The sequence below is a fragment of the Choristoneura fumiferana genome, chromosome 4 (assembly GCF_025370935.1).
Source record: "Choristoneura fumiferana chromosome 4, NRCan_CFum_1, whole genome shotgun sequence".
Classification (NCBI taxonomy): Eukaryota; Metazoa; Arthropoda; class Insecta; order Lepidoptera; family Tortricidae; genus Choristoneura; species Choristoneura fumiferana.
Window position 1 is genome coordinate 19813968 of NC_133475.1, and position 18300 is coordinate 19832267.

General features: G+C 37.3%; 1 protein-coding gene and 1 long non-coding RNA gene across 3 annotated transcripts in view; both read left to right on the forward strand.

Moving 5' to 3' along the window:
* LOC141427608 (aminopeptidase N-like) overlaps nucleotides 1-18300 on the forward strand; it is a 61988-nt gene that overhangs the window by 12265 nt on the left and 31423 nt on the right. The gene's annotated exons all lie outside the window — the stretch shown is intronic.
* Nucleotides 1202-8556, forward strand: LOC141427619 (uncharacterized). The gene is made up of 3 exons (XR_012451335.1): nucleotides 1202-1384; nucleotides 4067-4367; nucleotides 8064-8556. It is a non-coding gene; the product is annotated as an uncharacterized lncRNA (long non-coding RNA).

An 18300-nucleotide genomic window follows, 5' to 3' on the forward strand; every position in this document is an offset into this window, starting at 1 on the left:
AACAGCGGAATTTTGTCACGTCCATTAGAGGCTGACTTCGCGGAGGGGGGGAGGGATGGGGGTTTCAATAATCGCGCGATCCTTGCCGTGAGCGGGGCCAACGTGCGTGGAGGGGAGGGACCAGCGGCATTTGCTAAAAATAGTGCTTTGAAATCGCAATTAGATACTTAGATTAAGTTTTAGGGCTAGAATTGGAGCTTAAACGGTGGTTAAGGGGGTTGCTCTTCCATACAAACCTACGGACACCCGCATAGCTTCCACGGACATGTTTTCTAGAGGATTTTTTGAGAATAGTAAATTATGGATATGCTCTTCAAGCAAAATCCAAAAAAAAGTAACTTTATTGCATCAAAAGTGCAGCGTGATGCAGTAAATTTTGATGCATTTTACCATTGTATGAGTACAAACTGACAGTGTTCGCAGCGAGCATGTAGTGACATCTTATATGGGTGCGTGAGTCAATGTCACAAAATCAAACTATTGTAAATAGGTATCGACTATTTCGTGTGTCACGTGACCATCACCTTTGGCTCAGATAATACGACAACTAAATGAAGAAAGCATGAGATCACTGAGAGATCAAGTTCAAGTTTCTGAGTCTAGTATTTACTTTTTTGTTTTTAAATCTGTTATTTTCGGAAGTTGAAACGCCTAAACTATTATTTCTGATTAATGCAAGGACACAAACTGTAAGTAAGACGAAAAATAGGTAAGTTACTTTTAAAATTGTCATTTAAAATAATAATAATTATTTAAGTAACAGACCCAGTCCTCGGCAAAAATTATAACATTGCATACTTTACATACATTATAATGCGGTGTTCGATCTAGGACAAGTGGTTTAAATTCAACTTACAAATTCTGAACAGATATTAGTTATTTACTCTTACGTAGACAGTAGCGCCACTAATTTATATAAAGCATATTTATTCTCACAATAAAAGGTGCTAGGTGTAATCACTAAACTAATTAGTTAAAAAATAAGGTCTACATTCAACATACATTGCATGTGTATGTATGAATATCAAGTTTTACAGTGAGGCTCAAATAAATTCCTACATATCACGGCATTTTTACGGCCGCTAAATCTAGGCTCGGTGAATAAAAAGGTTTTCACAATCGAAGTAGTTTTCGTACCTTTTTTATTATTATAACTGGCTAGATAAGTAAAATTTAAACGTCATTATAATACATTTTGTCACAACGTCAAGTCAATGAGATTGATATTCAAAAGCAATTATGTTTGAATAATTATGGTTTGAACACAAATCAAGAAGTCAAAAAGTTGGCGGACGAGAGGAAATTAGCAAGAGTGCAACTCTTAAACTATTTATGTATGTACGATTCGATGATGAAAAGAATACCTATGTAATTGGATACACGGGTATGTTTATTTTATCATTTTTGTCAGAAACATTAATATTTGTTACAAGAACACCAGAGGCAGGGCTGTAAGAATTCATTCCTACTGGGTGGCCAAAGTATGGCTTATCGTGTGTACCAAACTTGTGGTCTGCAGCAACCTACTACGAAAACATACCAAATTTCCCTAACTCTTAGTAGCGTCGTGAACATGTTCACTCCATAGAAGTAAGTCGCTTCCCACCGTCTGTCTGCATATGTACGAGTATGTACTGTATGTACTCTATTATGAAGTGATTCAAGATTTTTTATTTTATTTATAAGTGTGAGAAACGGCAGGGGTTATGGTTTTGGAGCGTATGTATGGTCATTTCTTTCGCACGCTATGCAACAAGGCCTTGATGCATCTTAGCAAGTAAGACAACAAGACAAGAGCAGAGACAAGAAAATAAGTCTTTGTTAGGAGTGACACAGGTTGTTAATTTTATGCGTATGTGAGTCTGTCTGTGTATCTTTCCGTCGGCCCATCCGTCCGTCCGTCTGTCGATCCGTCCATCTGTCTGTCCGTCTTTCTGTCTGTCTGTGTTTCGAAGTGAACACTACATCATTATTGTCCAGTGATGACATATGGATCCGAGACGTGGTGCTTTACTTTAGGCCTTATAAATAGGCTCAGAGTTGCTCAGCGAGCTATGGAGAGAGCTATGCTTGGGGTTTCTCTACGGGATCGAATCAGAAATGAGGAGATACGTAGAAGAACAAGGGTCACCGACATAGCCAAGCGAATCAGCTCGTTGAAGTGGCAATGGGCGGGCTATATAGCACGGAGAGAGGATGGCCGTTGGGGCCGAAAAGTTCTCGAGTGGAGGCCGCGGATCGGCAAGCGCAGCGTAGGACGTCCACCAACAAGATGGACGGATGACCTGGTTAAAGCCGCAGGTTCGCGGTGGATGCAGGCTGCTGCCAGTTGAAGCAACTGGAGGTCTGTGGGTGAGGCCTATGTCCAACAGTGGACGTCCTACGGCTGAGATGATGATGATGATGATGGTGAATAAAGTTGTACCAACTGTACTTTAGTCGAAAATTTTACTATGACCTTTAAAATTTATAAGTATTTTATTGATAATTAGAAGCAGAGTCTTGAGAAATAGCTCATGTTAGGAGATAAAGAGATCAGAAGAGGTATCGTTAGATTTGTCTCTGTTAGGAGTGACACAGGTTGTTAATTTTATGCGTATGTGAGTCTGTCTGTGTATCTTTCCGTCGGCCCATCCGTCCGTCCGTCTGTTGATCTGTCCATCTGTCTGTCCGTCTGTCTGTCTGTCTGTGTTTCGAAGTGAACACTACATCATTGTCCTATTTTTTTAATTATTGTTTACCAACGCACACACCAAACCTTTTATCCTAAAAAGCTGAAATTTAAGACAAGGAAAAATGGGATTTATTATGTAGGTACCTACATAAAATTCTACTGGTTCGTAACTATTATTTAGTTTTTAGGGTTCCGTACCTAAAAAGTGCCAACGGAACCCTATTTCTGAGACTCCGCTGTCTGTCTGTCTGTCTGTCCGTCCGTCTGTCACAGGGCTCTATCTCTTGAGTCGTAATAGTTAGACACTTGAAATTTTTACAGATTATGTATTACTGTGGCCGCTATAACAACAAATACTCAAACCAGAATAAAACAAATATTTAAGTTTTTTTTTGCTAATGTCTAATGTTGTATAGATAATGGTACGGAACACTTCGTGCGCGAATCCGACTCGCACTTGGCCAGTTTATTTTTAAAACCCAGGGTATTCAATGTTATATATTTAATTTTACAACTCTATCTCCATATCACTAATCTCTGTAAATTTTACATGCAGGCAGAAAGGAATAGCAAAAATCTAAATTCAATATCAGGATATTTTGAAAAAGATAAGTATTGTTCACAAACCGATCTAATGACACACACAAATTCTAACTTTATTCAATGAAAGACATGGAGAAACTTTGTCACAAAGACTTAGTTCAGATAATTTGATATTACGCTGTCCGTCCGTCTATTTCTATAGGATTACTTAAAACTGAAGCAAACTGAAGTGGCAGTGGGCCGGCCATATCAGCCGAAGAACCGATAACTGCTAAGGTAAACGAGTAAAAGCCTAGCGTGGCGAGGGACGCCCTCAGACTTGGTGGAGCGATGATCTTCACTGGGTAGCTGACAGTAACTGGATGAGAGTGGCCGAGGTCGTGCTCAGTGGCGTGCAATTGGAGACGCCTATGTCCAGTAGTGGGCTAAGATAGGCCGATGATGATGATGATGATGATGATGACTTAAAATAAGACAATAATCCCACTCATATTATAAATGCGAAAGTTTGTTAGTCTGTTTGTTTATTTCTTTATTACCTTTTACGTCTAATTCGTTGAACCGATTAGGATGAAATTTGGGATACAGATAGTTTGAGTCCCGTAGAAAAACATAGGGTAGTTTTTTTTAATCGCAATATTCCCGTGGAATAGCTATAAACGAATTCTACGCTGACAGAGTTGCGTGCAACAGTATGTAGGTACATTAGGGGATTTACCTACTGATAGTCTGATTTACGTCCTTATGCTGTAACTAAAAAGCATCGGTCACTTTATTCGTACACCTAGGTATCTTATAGTCTGGCTGCTAATACTATTTCTGTATTTATTAATACACAATTCCTTTCAGATTCAATGCTAACTAACTGCATATAACTTTGCCTGGAATCATTATATTGCTGAAGTAGCCTAGGTGCTGTCATGCAATATAAAAGGTGAAGAAAAGAAGAAACGTTGAATGTTGATATGCAAGAAATTAAGGAATATCTGACTGATTAACTATGTTGATTTATTTATTAACGCTGTGTTATAAAGTTTGTTCTAAATAAATATGATGTACACAACGAAATAAAGTCTTCGTAGGCATCTTTCTTTTAGCGTTCCGTGGGTGGAAATTTTAGTGGAGCTTCTAAAAACAAGAATACCAACAGGTATGTAGTTTTTATTTTTTGACCATCAGTGGTGTAGCGGTATAGCAAGCGGTACGGATTACCGAGGACCTGGGTTCGATTCCCAGTGATGGTCTTATTTTTCTGTTTTTTCTGTGCATCTATATTTCAGTTTGTATTTTTAATTTAGGTTTTACGGGATGACCGTAAAAGTAAAAATTTGGAATTGAAATAAAAAATACAAAAAGATTCCAAAAAACCAATCTTAAGTTTTTATTTGTCGAATGAAACTACAGTAATATCAGATGATGAGATAATAGGGGTACATATATATAAAGTACTATAAAACCGTACAACTTTGACCTTTGAGATAACTTTGCCCAAGTTGTCATTTTTTAAAATATCTGAAATAAAACAAAATTGACTGATTTGTGACCACATTGTGACATGCACATTTCTATGATGATATTGATGATGATGACGATGATGATGATGTAAATTATGTAAATGATGATAATGATGTAGATGGTGATGATGCTGAAAACGATGATGATGATTGGGGCAGAACAAACATGACATGTACCTGTGTATTTCATTTCATTTCATTTCATTCATTTATTGCATATCACATTACAAACATAGATAGAATTATAAATAGGCAAGTATACATGTGACGCCCTGTTAGGACACAGCCAATATTAGAGGGCCAATTAACTATTTAATTTTATAAGTTGTTTTACATAAAATAAATCTATGGTTACAAATATCTGATATAAATATGTGTATGTTCCTGCGAAATAAATAATTTCATTTTATTTCGTTTCATGATGGTGATGATTGTCGATGACGACGATGTAGATGATGTAGATGATGATATAGATGACGTTGATGATGATAATGATGACGATGCACATGATGTATATAATGTAGATGATGATATATAGATGATGATGACGATGATGATGTAGATGATGTAGATAATTAAGGTGGTAATAATGATGTAAATGATGGTGATGTAAATTATGTAGATGATGATGATGATGATGATGCAGATTTAAATGATGTAGATGATGAAAGTTATATAAACGATGTTGATGATGAAGATGGTTGATTGTGATCATTATAACGTGTAAAAGTGCCCATTGCGGCCTATTTATTGCATCATCATCATCATCATCATCATCATCATCAGCCCGAAGACGTCCACTGCTGGACAAAGGCCTCCCCCTTAGAACGCCACAATGAACGACAACTTGCCACTTGCATCCACCGGTTTCCCGCTACTCTCACGATGTCGTCAGTCCACCTGGTGGGAGGCCTGCCAACGCTTCGTCTTCCGGTTCGTGGTCACCACTCGAGGACTTTTCTCCCCCAACGGTTATCTGTTCTTCGAGCGATGTGGCCTGCCCATTGCCACTTCAATTTGCATATTTTTCCAGCTATGTCAGTGACTTTTTTATTGCATAAATGATTTAAATTTCAATTTTTTAATTTATGATGATGTAGATGATGTAAATGATCTAGATGATGATATATATGACGTAGATGATGATAATGATGATGATGCAGATATGTATATAATGTAGATAATGATAAAGATGATGATCACGATGATCATGTAGTGGATGTAGATAATTTAGGTGATAAAAATGATGTTGATGATGGTTATGTAAAAGGCCCGCGTGCTTTTTTCAAAAATTTTAAGGAGTCGTTATTGTCATATTACATATTTACTTACTGGACAGTACGAGGTTACTTCCTGGATCCTTAGCCTAGTCTCCGTGATGCGTTACTTTCTGCGACGTTTTTGATGTTGTATTGGCAACATTTCATACCATTTTTGACAAAAACATGTTTTCATATAAGTTATCGTAACCGAGGAATCTATAAGGATACTTCTAGTTCTTAGAAACTTGAATTTTAGTTTGCAGATAGCTCTTATGGCGCGAAGATTAGAAAAATCAAAAAATCGCCGGTTACGTTTAAGTTATGAAGAAATATAAATTTCATTTCATAGTATGTACCACACAAGTATATATCATAATCAACTTCGTGTCTTACTACCTGGCGGTGACATATTGTCACATGGAATTAACTCACATCAAAAAAATGTACGAAGAATTTACGAATTTGTACGCTAGTTTAAAAAATATACTACCCGTAATAATAGTACTACTAATCACTACTAATAATAGTACTACCCGTAATAGTAGTACACCGGTAGTAATAAAGATACTTTCTGGCGGGCGCTATCTATTTTACTATGAAGCAGTCGAATTTTTTATAAGTAAAAAATCGGAATCCCAATCTGTCGGAATCCCAATGGGCACCTTGTATAAGCGCTTTAGAACTTGAACGTTCATTTTTTTTTAACTATAGCGTACAATTTCGTAATTTTTTCTGATTTACAAGAAATTTGAAAAGTCCGCCAGAAAGTACTTCAAACTAGTTGAATTTTTTTGTTTTTTTTTTTATAGTCTGTTCCATTTTTTGCTAAAAAAAATTTCATGTACAGTCACCAGCACCAATATCTGACACAATAAGCGTGCATAAATGTCTGACACGACTCTATTTCTAGGGCCGGAAGGACCTGTCAGATATTTTTGCACGCACCGCTGTGGTAGATTTTAATGCTGGTGACTGTACCTACATTTTTTGATTTGAGTGAATTCCATGCGACACCATGTCACCGCCAGGAAGTATGACACTCAACTTCGAAGCTGTCTCACCCTGGAGATCGCATAGATCGATGTTTACTTGACATCTTATTCCGAAACTTATTTATTGTTTTGTCACTAGTAACGTGCTAGCACAAGTCTTTTCGCGATAGTTTTTAATCTTCTTCTGCGTGAAACATAAACGTTGTAGTAGAAAAATAGTAGAATTATTATATGTTCATTTTTTTTAACAACCGAGTTAGTGTTATGCTCTGTCACAGGATGACTAAATATTGACTATCGATATCGAGATTAATATCACTCATGTTTAGACTTTGCTCATGTCTAGCTTTAGATACATTCTTGACTGAGCCGGCCGCGATAACTGTAGTAGGTAGTATGGCGTTCTTTTTCGAGTGTCATTGCTACTGAACTGTCAGGTTGCCTTACAGAAGAAAAGGAAACTCGTGTAAAATGACATCGCATACAGATACCCAGAATCAAGAACCAAAATCAGAAGAATTGTATAAGTTCATATATTGATAAATTTTTATTGTGAGCTTACTTTTTTTTAATTATGTGTGACTATTATTACAAATTATATATTTTTAAGCTTCTGATACCTTGATTTTGTATTTAGGACTATTGCATGGTAGGTGCACGCGGCTAGTAGCTAGTTTTATAAGATCTCCGCTTACAAATTGTATCTTTCGCGTCACTGCTTTCATTATAGTGGCATCATAATAATGTTTGATTTTGAGTTTGCATTATATTATAGGCTATGATTGGTTTTTTGGAGTCTTTTTGTATTTTTTATTTCAACTCCAAATTGTTACTTTTACGGGTATCCCGTGAAACCATATCGAAAATACAAACTGAGACACTGCACAGAAAAACCAGAAAAAGAGACCAGGGCTGGGAATCGAACCAGGTCCTCAGCAATCCGTGCTGCGTGCTATAACCCTACACCACCGCTGGACAGGAATCTAGACACGAATTTTTCCTATGCATACATATCTCAACGAAACAAATACGAAATGAAATAAATACTTGAATAATTGAGTGGTTTCGGTGTTACCAGGTTCCTTGACCCTTGATGCGTGGCTTTACTGGTGCGTCCATGAGGCACATGTGCCATATGACCAGTGATGTAAATAATGGAGTTGTTCTTTCGAAAAAATAATAAACTATTACATACATTATAATAATTATTTTTATTCTTGAACCACATTTAGATAAACAATGAAAATTACTACGGGGATATTATATTACCTTATCATTACTATGGCGACGTGTCAAAAGAATGCTGCACATTGCTTCGGGACAGAGAACTTGTTAATTTGCGGAACCTCATATAAATTGACAACAATATTTTTTACTTTACTTCTGCGCTACGAACCGTGCCCCACAACTACGTCCATGTGAAATATCTATACAATAAGTTTACATACACGCCCGCTCTCTTTCTCTTCCATGTAAAACAATATTTTATTATGTATGTATAGTATATGTCACACAAGCTCGACTAGCTGTCACAAATACCTACTATATAACTATTATTAGGTATTGTGTGATATATACATTATTTCATGTAGGAGGAGGAGGTGGAGGAGGGCGTGTACTGCATGTTATTATATTATGTAGGAACGTATCACATAGATCTAACTGTGCCGCACGGTTGACAGCAGAGAAACCTAGGGCAAAATTAAATACTGTAGGTTCTAGATACTGACTAACAGTCAAGCTCAAAAAAATTAATTGCTAGTGGTACGGTTGGCTTGTTGATTGACTGGACAGCGGCATATTTAACTTGTATCACAAAGTTTATACCTTTTTTTTGTTCCCAAAGTATTAGCTGAATCTAATGCCGACGTTGTTCACTAGCAGACCTGACCCCTGATCCTGATAATTATTCTCAAACGCTGTCTAATGCGACGTACTGCATTTTACTTACCCCAAAGAAAAGATTGTATGGTAGAACTGCAACTGTCACAGGCGGAACGGCAGTGATGGGCCTGGTAATTGCAGCCTGCTCGCGTGCTCGGACAGATGAGAGGAATAGAGCAACAAAATAATTAAAAGAAACTGGAATTAATCAAAATACCACGCACAGGACTTATCACGCTAACACATCGAGTAATATTTACCTTGACGTTTTGGCAACATTACAGTGGCCGTGGTCACGAGTAGACTGAAGTGGGGGGTGTCAAGTCTGCCTAGCAGCGCGAGTCCTTCGAACTACCCGCACTTGGTCATTTTTATTTGTCACCCAACTTCAGTCTACCCGTGACCACGGCCACTGTAATGTTGCCGAAACGTCGAGGTAAATATTACTCGTGTCTAAAAATATATTGTTTCCAAAATAGTTACTTGATTTATAATTCATAATAATTGGCATGATAATTGGGATATGAATTTACTGTACCAGCGGGAAAATTACAAATTAATTATACCCACTGCCCGGTCAACCAGACTAGTTAGCGTAGATACTAAAGCAAAGAGCGATCAAAAGTAGCAAAGTAAAGACATTCCCTTTTTACTCTAAGTATTTGAGGACATGTAAATATTTGAGCATTTCCAAATAAAGTTTTGTACATTTGATTTGCGACTCCTATTTGTGATAAAAAATGCAGTTTGTAGAGTGAACGATATTGAGTCGTAATAACATAGTCTCTCAAAATGTCCAATTGGTTTGTATGGAAATTTCCTTTTTTGTTACCAAAACTATGGATTGGCGGTAACAAAAAGGAACTTTCCATACAAATTAATTGGGACATTTCGGGAGACTATCTACCTGCCAATTTTACCCAAATCGGAGTCGCAAATCAAATGTACAACTTTTTTAGAAATGCTCATTTTAGCACTGTAGCTTGCTGTGACAAAGTACCAAACTGTTCAGCTACCTATGAGCTTGACTGCTTCGAATTAGGTTTGATGCAACATCTGTCTCCGATGATGACGTGTCAGCTAAACTGAACGTGCCGTAGTCTGCAAGTACGACGGATTATTTGCGGTAGTTCTAGTTCCTTCACAAGACCTTGAAGAAAGAACTGCGTTATTTTCCGCCTTTGTACCTTTGCAAGAAACTGAAGATGCTACTGCGAAAGGAACAAAAGCAAAAAATAAACGCAGTTTTTCCTTCAAGTCTTGTAAAGGAACTAATGCAAAAAAAACGCAATAGTTCCATCGCACGAAACATCCAAAGGAAACACTGCAAATAATCCAGTACACACGACTACAAGCCTGCTGGGTCGGAAAAAATCCTAGCAGATAATACTTACAATAGGTAGTTATATGATACGAATCGACAACTGTTTTCGACTCGAAGGTAACAAAGGGAGTGTAGATCGACACCTCCTACGTATACTGGTACAGTGACAAATTCTGATTTTAAGTTTTTTGCAATTTTGTGATTAATATTTCATTAGTTACCTACCACAAAATTTGCACGGATATTCCTATTAGTTTTGGAAATAAAGTGACGTATATGAATGCATCTAACACCGTTTTGCTAATCGTGCAACGTACACTGAGGCAACTGACATGCACCACTATACGCAGCACTGATATTGTCACGGGGCCGGGGAGTCAAGCATAACTGGCAGTTGCCTCAGTGTACGCGCTAGCCGTCGCTGCGTGCGGACCGTTTTAAACTGTTCTACGAGCACATAATTTGATAGTAATTCTAAAAAAAACATGTTTTGATCGGTTATATCATGTTTTAATAGCCGTTTTTCTCATAGACAGTCAAGGAAACTGAATCATGTACCAATGTGGAACCGTTCGTGATCTATTTCGCTATGATTTCTTGGGAAAATGTATGGGATGTCAACATAACATTGGTAGTACAACGGTTCCACCCTGGTACGTGATTCAGTTTCCTCGGCTATACCTACATGTACGCGTGCTAGAAATATAACATTTCAGTATTAGGTACATTGCATTCTGGTAGTTGAGCATCCCCAAAAAGAAGGCGAAGGCGTGCATGCTTTAATTAAAATGAGAACAGTCAATTTAAATATACCTACAGGTTGATAAAAAATCCTGTACTATACTGTTACCCATATTAGGACTACTGATTACTAACACGATATAAGTGGGAAAACATTGAAATTAGAAAGTCTTCTTGCGACTCCACTTCCATACAAAACTTTTTTTTTTCGAATCACAGTGTTTTTCACTTGCATCGTATTAGTAATTAGTAGCCCTAATGTGGTTTAAAGTATAGTACAGGTTTGTTTTAACACCCCATACACATTTTTAATACACACCTAAGAAATGGTACCTGGCTATGCGTATGGCGAAAACGGGTAACCCGTATGAAGTTATAGAATTTTCCCAAGACTCAAAAACAGACACAAAATTTAATACAACAAATTCACAACAAATAACAATAAATAAAAAAAAATCTATTCTATTCTATCTATTGTCAAGAAGACATTGATATATAAGGCGTATTATTAAATTTAATGATTATATCATGGATAGGGAAATTTTGAAATAATTCCGATCCGCATTGACGAGTGCTTACTCCAAATAGCGAATTGAGAACTGTTTTAAATATGTAGTTGTGTTAAATACTTGTGACTTGTGATGTATAGATATCATTAAAATATGATTGTTAATCTGTTTACAAAATATACCTTGCTGAGGTTTCTTGCCAGACTCTTCTCAATAGAGGTTTTTACGAACCGGTGGTAAATTTTTTGACATTCATAAGTGCTTGTTACAATCTAAATTGAATAAAGATATTTTGACTGACTCAATATTTGATGTCAAGGCTTGTCTTGAGCTAAGTGCCAGTCAGACTTGCGCACGAAGGGTTCCGTACCATCTATACAACATTCATTAGACATTAGCAAAAAAATGCAAAAAAATCACATTTGTTGTATGGGGGCCCCCTTAAATATTTATTCTGTTCTATTTTTTGTTATATATATTATATCGACTACAGTTATACATAATCTGTGAAAATTTCAACTGTCTAACTATCATGGTTCATGAGATACAGCCTGGTGACAGACGAACGGACGTACGGACGGACAGCGAAGTCTTAGTTGTAGGATTTCCGTTTATACCCTTTGGGTACGGAACCCTGAAGAGGCACAAATAGCTAAACCGTTATGTGGATACAAATGGGTGCGATATATGTATCACATGAGGAACCTTTCACAATAAAATACGAGTACACATTTGAACAGGAATACGAATCCATTGAATGTGCTTCCATTAATTTAAAGCACTTAATACAATTACTTTTCTAATAAAACGCATTTATATTTCAAGTGAGGTTTTTTATAAAGGTGTATTTCTGTATTTTGCATAGCACGTTTAAAACATTACTAGCGGTATATTGGTACAAGTGACATGCTTATGCTAGCGTATATTGATGCAAGTGATAAAAACGTTTATAAATCAATGGATGATGGTAAAAGAGCATCTGTTTTATTGTTAATTGCAAGCCATATAAGTATTTCATCGAAAAATTCATATACAATATAAAAATATCGTTAGATCAGTAATCTACACATTACGCCGTATACTGAAGCAAGTGGTAATTAGCTCAGTATACCGCACAACTACAAGATGTAAAATACGCGTATAGTAGTGTATCTGCATTTTTCTCAAAAATTATAAGAAATTTCAAAATTCCATGAATACAGGTAGAAAGCAAATATTTTCTTTGGAACCAATGCAAAATTTTGAAAAGTTATATCATCAAATGAGAAAGTTACAGGTTTTGGAACCTTTGAACAGCTCTCCTGTAAATTTATGATTATGCACTTGTACCAGTATACTTAGGAGGTGTCGAGATGATTTTGGAACTGCTCGTAGTCTTCTGCTGATTGTGCCAAATCATCGGTTATGATATCCTAACAAAATCAATTTATAGAGATAAGTAGGTAAAAAATTAGCACGGGATAATTTTTACCGCAATTTGATCGGCGCAAGTTATCGGCGAGTGGGTGAACTTTTGCTGTTATGTAAGTATTTCGTAAGTATTTATTTATACCTATAAAGGCCCATGCAACATGGCCTAAAAATGCATGATATTTGGCAAACGTATTCCTTGAGGATCGCAGAGGTGCAAGAAGTTTTTTTTTAATTCGAATACTACACTACAGAGTAGATTTTTCTTCAACGGGAGCGAAGCCGCGGATTAAGCTAGTAATTATATATACGAACTGAGAAATCCAGATGCAGAAGCCTAGATAAACTCTTCGTCAACTCTTTTCATGGTTAGCACTTATAATAATTTATATTAGCAGTTTATGATTACTAATTCTCTACAAAAGTCTTACCACAGAAGAGTGATGATGATGATGATAATTAGGATAGTAAACTCTGTATGGATTTATACCTCTTTTGATAGAAAGAGCTTACACGAAGCACTGTTCATAAATATTAGTATGTCTAAGGCACTGTACACATGCTCGTTACTGGACTGAAGCAAACGCGTTCACACTTGCTTATTACCTTTTCCCCTTCCACCCCGTCTCGAGCTTGCCACTAATAAGCATGCTCGATAGTAGCATGTCCTGTTCACACATGCTACTAGCTAGCATTGCTCAATAGTAGCATGCTTCTTGCTACTAAAGAGCATGTGTAACAGTGTCTTAAGGGACTTTGGCTTTACGGATGCCCTTGATAAACTTGATTGCCTGTGCATTCCTGTGCGTGTCGTACAAGATGACTAAGAGCCCTGGTGGCAGCGCTCTCTATTGCCAACTACGATTCCAAACTCCAGCTCTGCGCGTGGAAGGTAAGGACAAACCACCGCACTATTTTCCCAAGAAACTCGTCCTGTAGATTTGCTACCGATTTTCAACCGACGACCATGACCACTTTAGCAAGAGTAGTAACTACGAAAGTAACTATAAATAAACCTGAATAATAGCAAGACCATCAACCAAGACAAGAAAACGTGGTCAGAATCTCGAATTTCTCAATTTATCGTACACATATATAGACCACTTGAAAGGCGTTTGCTCGTATTATAATATGCGAACAGTTATCCAAGACCCTGCTTCTAATTATCAATAAAATACTTATAGATTTTATAGGTCGTAGTCAAATTTCGAGTAAAGTACAGTTAGTACAAAATTTCGTGACTCGATATAAAAATGTGAATATTACTCGAAGGAGTACCCCGATCGGGTAGCTAAGTGTCGCAATAGGCTTTCGCTAGCTGGCGCTGTCTATTTGAGTGTGTGCGTGAGCTCCTAGTGTCCGTATACGGCCGCAATTGACGTTCAAAGTAAAGCACCTCGTTTGCGGCTTTGGCGGAATATTTCATTTCGAGTGTGGGGTCAAAAAATCGGTACGCTTAGATACTCCCGCCACTAGTGTTTGGTGAAATAATTCTTTCATAATTTACGAAAAAACCTGAAAAAAGGAACTATTGATAACAGCGCCATCTAACGGGACATTGCTCATGAGCTAACCAGGAGCTTACCCCTTAAGCTTTCGCCTTACGTTTTGATGAAACTAAAGATTATAAAATGTACACACAATGTTCAGAATGAAAGTTCTTTTTTCAACCAATGTTTGTCTATCTGTTGTGGGATCATAGCTCTCAAAGGATCGACCGATTTCGATGCGTTTTTACTTGAAAGCGAGTTTGGTTGGCTGGTTCTCAGCTATATTTGATAGATATAAAATTGCTTCAGCCGTTTTTGAGACATGAATTTTGAAATATATAATATTGGGGGTTTTCAAGTTAGTTTTAGAAATGGATAAAACTACTACCTTAGGTACGTAATTTCAGACGTGAAATTAAATGTTTCTAGTTATTTTAATTTCACTTAAGTATTTAATGTACAGTCTAATAAATTAATTTTCAAATCTACCAACACACGTTCCACAGAAAGTCCATTTTCCTTGTCGGATAATTATAGGTAAGTACTACCGATTATATCCATTTGTAAAACTAATAATATAATTGTTATTCTAACACCTACCCTTATACAATACAATAACTCTTTACTGAACACCAACACTTAGTAAGTAGGTAGTACACAAAACACCATGCACTAATTTGCATAATTATCACAATTACCATACCTATACATACATAACTACTAGAGCTAGAGTATGTATGTACATGTATATAAGATGATATCAACTTGAATCCATAATACTAATATTATAAATGCGAAAGTGTATGTGTTTTGTATGTTTGTGTGTTTATTATGTTTATCCGTCTTTCACGTCGAAACCATTCGAAGCGCTCGATAACCGAATTCCACGCGAAGTCGCGGACAAAAGCTAGTAAATGAATACTATGTAACTTGATGACCAGATGGCTAAGTGGTTAGAGAACATGACTACGAAGCTTCTGGTCCCGGGATCGATCCCCGGCCGGGCAGATATTTATATGAATAATAAGAATGTTTTTTTCGGGTCTGGGATGTATGTAAATACTTTATTGTACATTAAGCACAAAAATAACAACAAAACAAAAGAGTACAAAGGCGAACTTTTCCCTAAAAGGTTGTTGTGTTTTATGTATTAAGTATATGTATTTATGTTAGTATCCGTTGCCTAGTATCCATAGTTAGTTGGGACTAGGTCAATTAGTGTAAAGTGTCCCATATATTTACATAATGTGAATAACGATTATTACAATAGCTATGCGTGGCGTGGGTTTATCTAATTAAAACAGCAACTTCAAAGCTACCCAAACCTTATTTGTCATCAAAATTGCAATCTGTTTTTGCCCTCCTAGCACTATAACAATTATGTTGCTTATCTTGCATACTAAAACACCAAATGCCATTACGAGATTACGCTGCAAGTGAACGAGCGTGGTAATAAAATAATAACTTAAAATAACTCGATATCGCAAATATGGAACTACATGAAGGTTCGGGGGGGCTGTTGCACGCCGCCTGGGGGTGGGCGCTGTCAATGATGGGGTTGGGGGCTTAAGTAGATTCGCCTGTCAGGAGGTACTCCTTTTCTGAATATTTGTCTATTTACATTTAGTATATCGACGATAGATCGGCGGAATCCGTTCGTATTGGTGCGGTATTGGAGTTGAGATCGAAGTATCTTTCCGTTGAATAAATCCTAAATGGTGAAGCTGTAGTGGGCTAGGGTTTGACCTATGGCTACTAATAATACTACTTACCTACTAGTGGAGTGGGTTCAAATCCAGGCTGTCACCCAGTTTTTCGAAATTCATGGTAAAGGAAAATAAATCATGAGCAAACGTGCTCAAATCTGCGAAGCGATTCAATGGTGTGTCTGAAGCTCCCAATCCGCACTGGCCCGCGTGGGAACTACGGTCGAAGCCCTCTCGTTCTGAGAGGAAGTCTGCACCCAGCATCATAAACGTACATATATATATGATGATGAAGTATATATTTTTCATGCTTCGGCTGACCAACAAACTTGCGGTTCACCTAATGGTAAGTGATCACCACGGTCTATGGACACCTACAGCACCGATGGTACTACTGGTGCATTACCGGCCTTGCTTGAAAAGTACACTTGCCTTAAGGGCAGTTCATTCTACGCATGTGCGCAGGGGTTTTTTATTCGACTGGATGGAAAACGAGCAAGTGGGTCACCTGATGGTAAGAGATCACCACCGCCCATAAACATCTGCAACACCAGCGGTATTGCAGATGCGTTGCCAACCTAGAGGCGTAAGATGGGATACCTCAAATGCCACTAATTTCACCGGCTGTCTCACTCTCCACGCCGAAACACAACAGTGCAAGCACTGCTGCTTCACGGCAGGATTAGCGAGCAAGATGGTGGTAGCAATCCGGGCGGACCTTGCACAAGGTCCTACCACCTGCAAAAATAAGTATCTCTTAAGCGCAGATTAAAGAAGCACAATACAATACAATACAAATATTCTTTATTGCACACCATAAAGCAGTAAAAAAAACTTATAATATAAACACTTAGACACCAATAATAAGCACCAAGCAAGTTAATATAAGCACCTTCTATCGAGGTGGTGTTAATGAAAACTACTCGTAAGTTAAGTAGTACGGTGATGACACTGAGGAGCTGGAAGGTCAAAGAGATCATCAGCATCCTTAGTGTAAGTTTTCGGTTACAAAATACGTCTCGATCGCGTTCGCGTTAAAACCTCATCTTGTATGGAAACACGAACAATACCTCTAGCGGAACGTTTGCTATGTTGGTGTTTCCATACAAAGTGAGATTTTAACGCAAACGCGATCGAGACGTATTTTGTGACCGAAAAAATACACTAAGGGCACTGATCACTCCCCGTTGTAGACCCCGTGAAATACGCAGAGAGCTGACGTCTCTGCGAAGAGCGAGAGGACCAAGTTTCCACCCTTCAGCAATCAACGAATAACAATAATAAGGTCCTCCTACTGTTCTTTTTCCGCTGACGTCATTCACTATATTACACTCCAGACCCTTGCAATACATTCCTCTTGCGAAATAGGTCGGAGTATTATTCCGTAGATGGAAACAGGTAAGTACCTAACTACCTACCTACCTACATATTAGATATATTAATCAGTTATACTATCCATCGTTCCAGCACAAAAGTAGATTGTTGTGTATTTTATTGTTCTAACATGAGTACTAGGTGGTGTTTGATATGTTCAAGGTGTTAATTACATAAATACTGTATAAAATTAAGAAAGAAAGAATATATGTTTCGGAACATTGACTTGAAATAATTACATAAAGGATAAAGACAGATAAAGAAAACAGCCTCGAAAAAAACCCTAAAAAATACCTACGTACTAAGAAATATACCTCGTTGAGTTTCTTGCCAGATTCTTCTCAACGGAGGTTTTTCCGAACTGGTGGTAGATTTTTGTGACATTCGTAAGTGCTTGTTATAACGTTAACTGAATAAAGATATTTTGACTTTGACTTTGACTTTGAACTGTAAACCTGAAACTAATTTGTTCAGAATCGATACGGGTTCGATCCACTACACTTTAAACCAGGTTGTTTTTTTTTAAATTCTCTGTACCCAGTCCGAAGTTACAAATATCTAAGTTACAAATACACATTAGCCTTACATGCTAATGTTAAGTTCAATTCTTTCGAGGTTGCATATTATTTAGATATTATTACTGGCCGTTTTCCTGACAGTTTTCATTTTCTTCAAAACATGGTGAAGTGCAACTTGAGTGTACTTTTTATCCGATATTCCCACGGGTTAGGGATAATCTTGAAATAACAACCGCTGAGTTCAGTCATGAAATTTTGACATGGGTGTTTTAATTAACGTCAATAAAAAGCCACGATGTAATTTTAGGGAATTCCCACGAGAATTTAATAAAATCCGGAATTTCAATTCAACTGTTGTA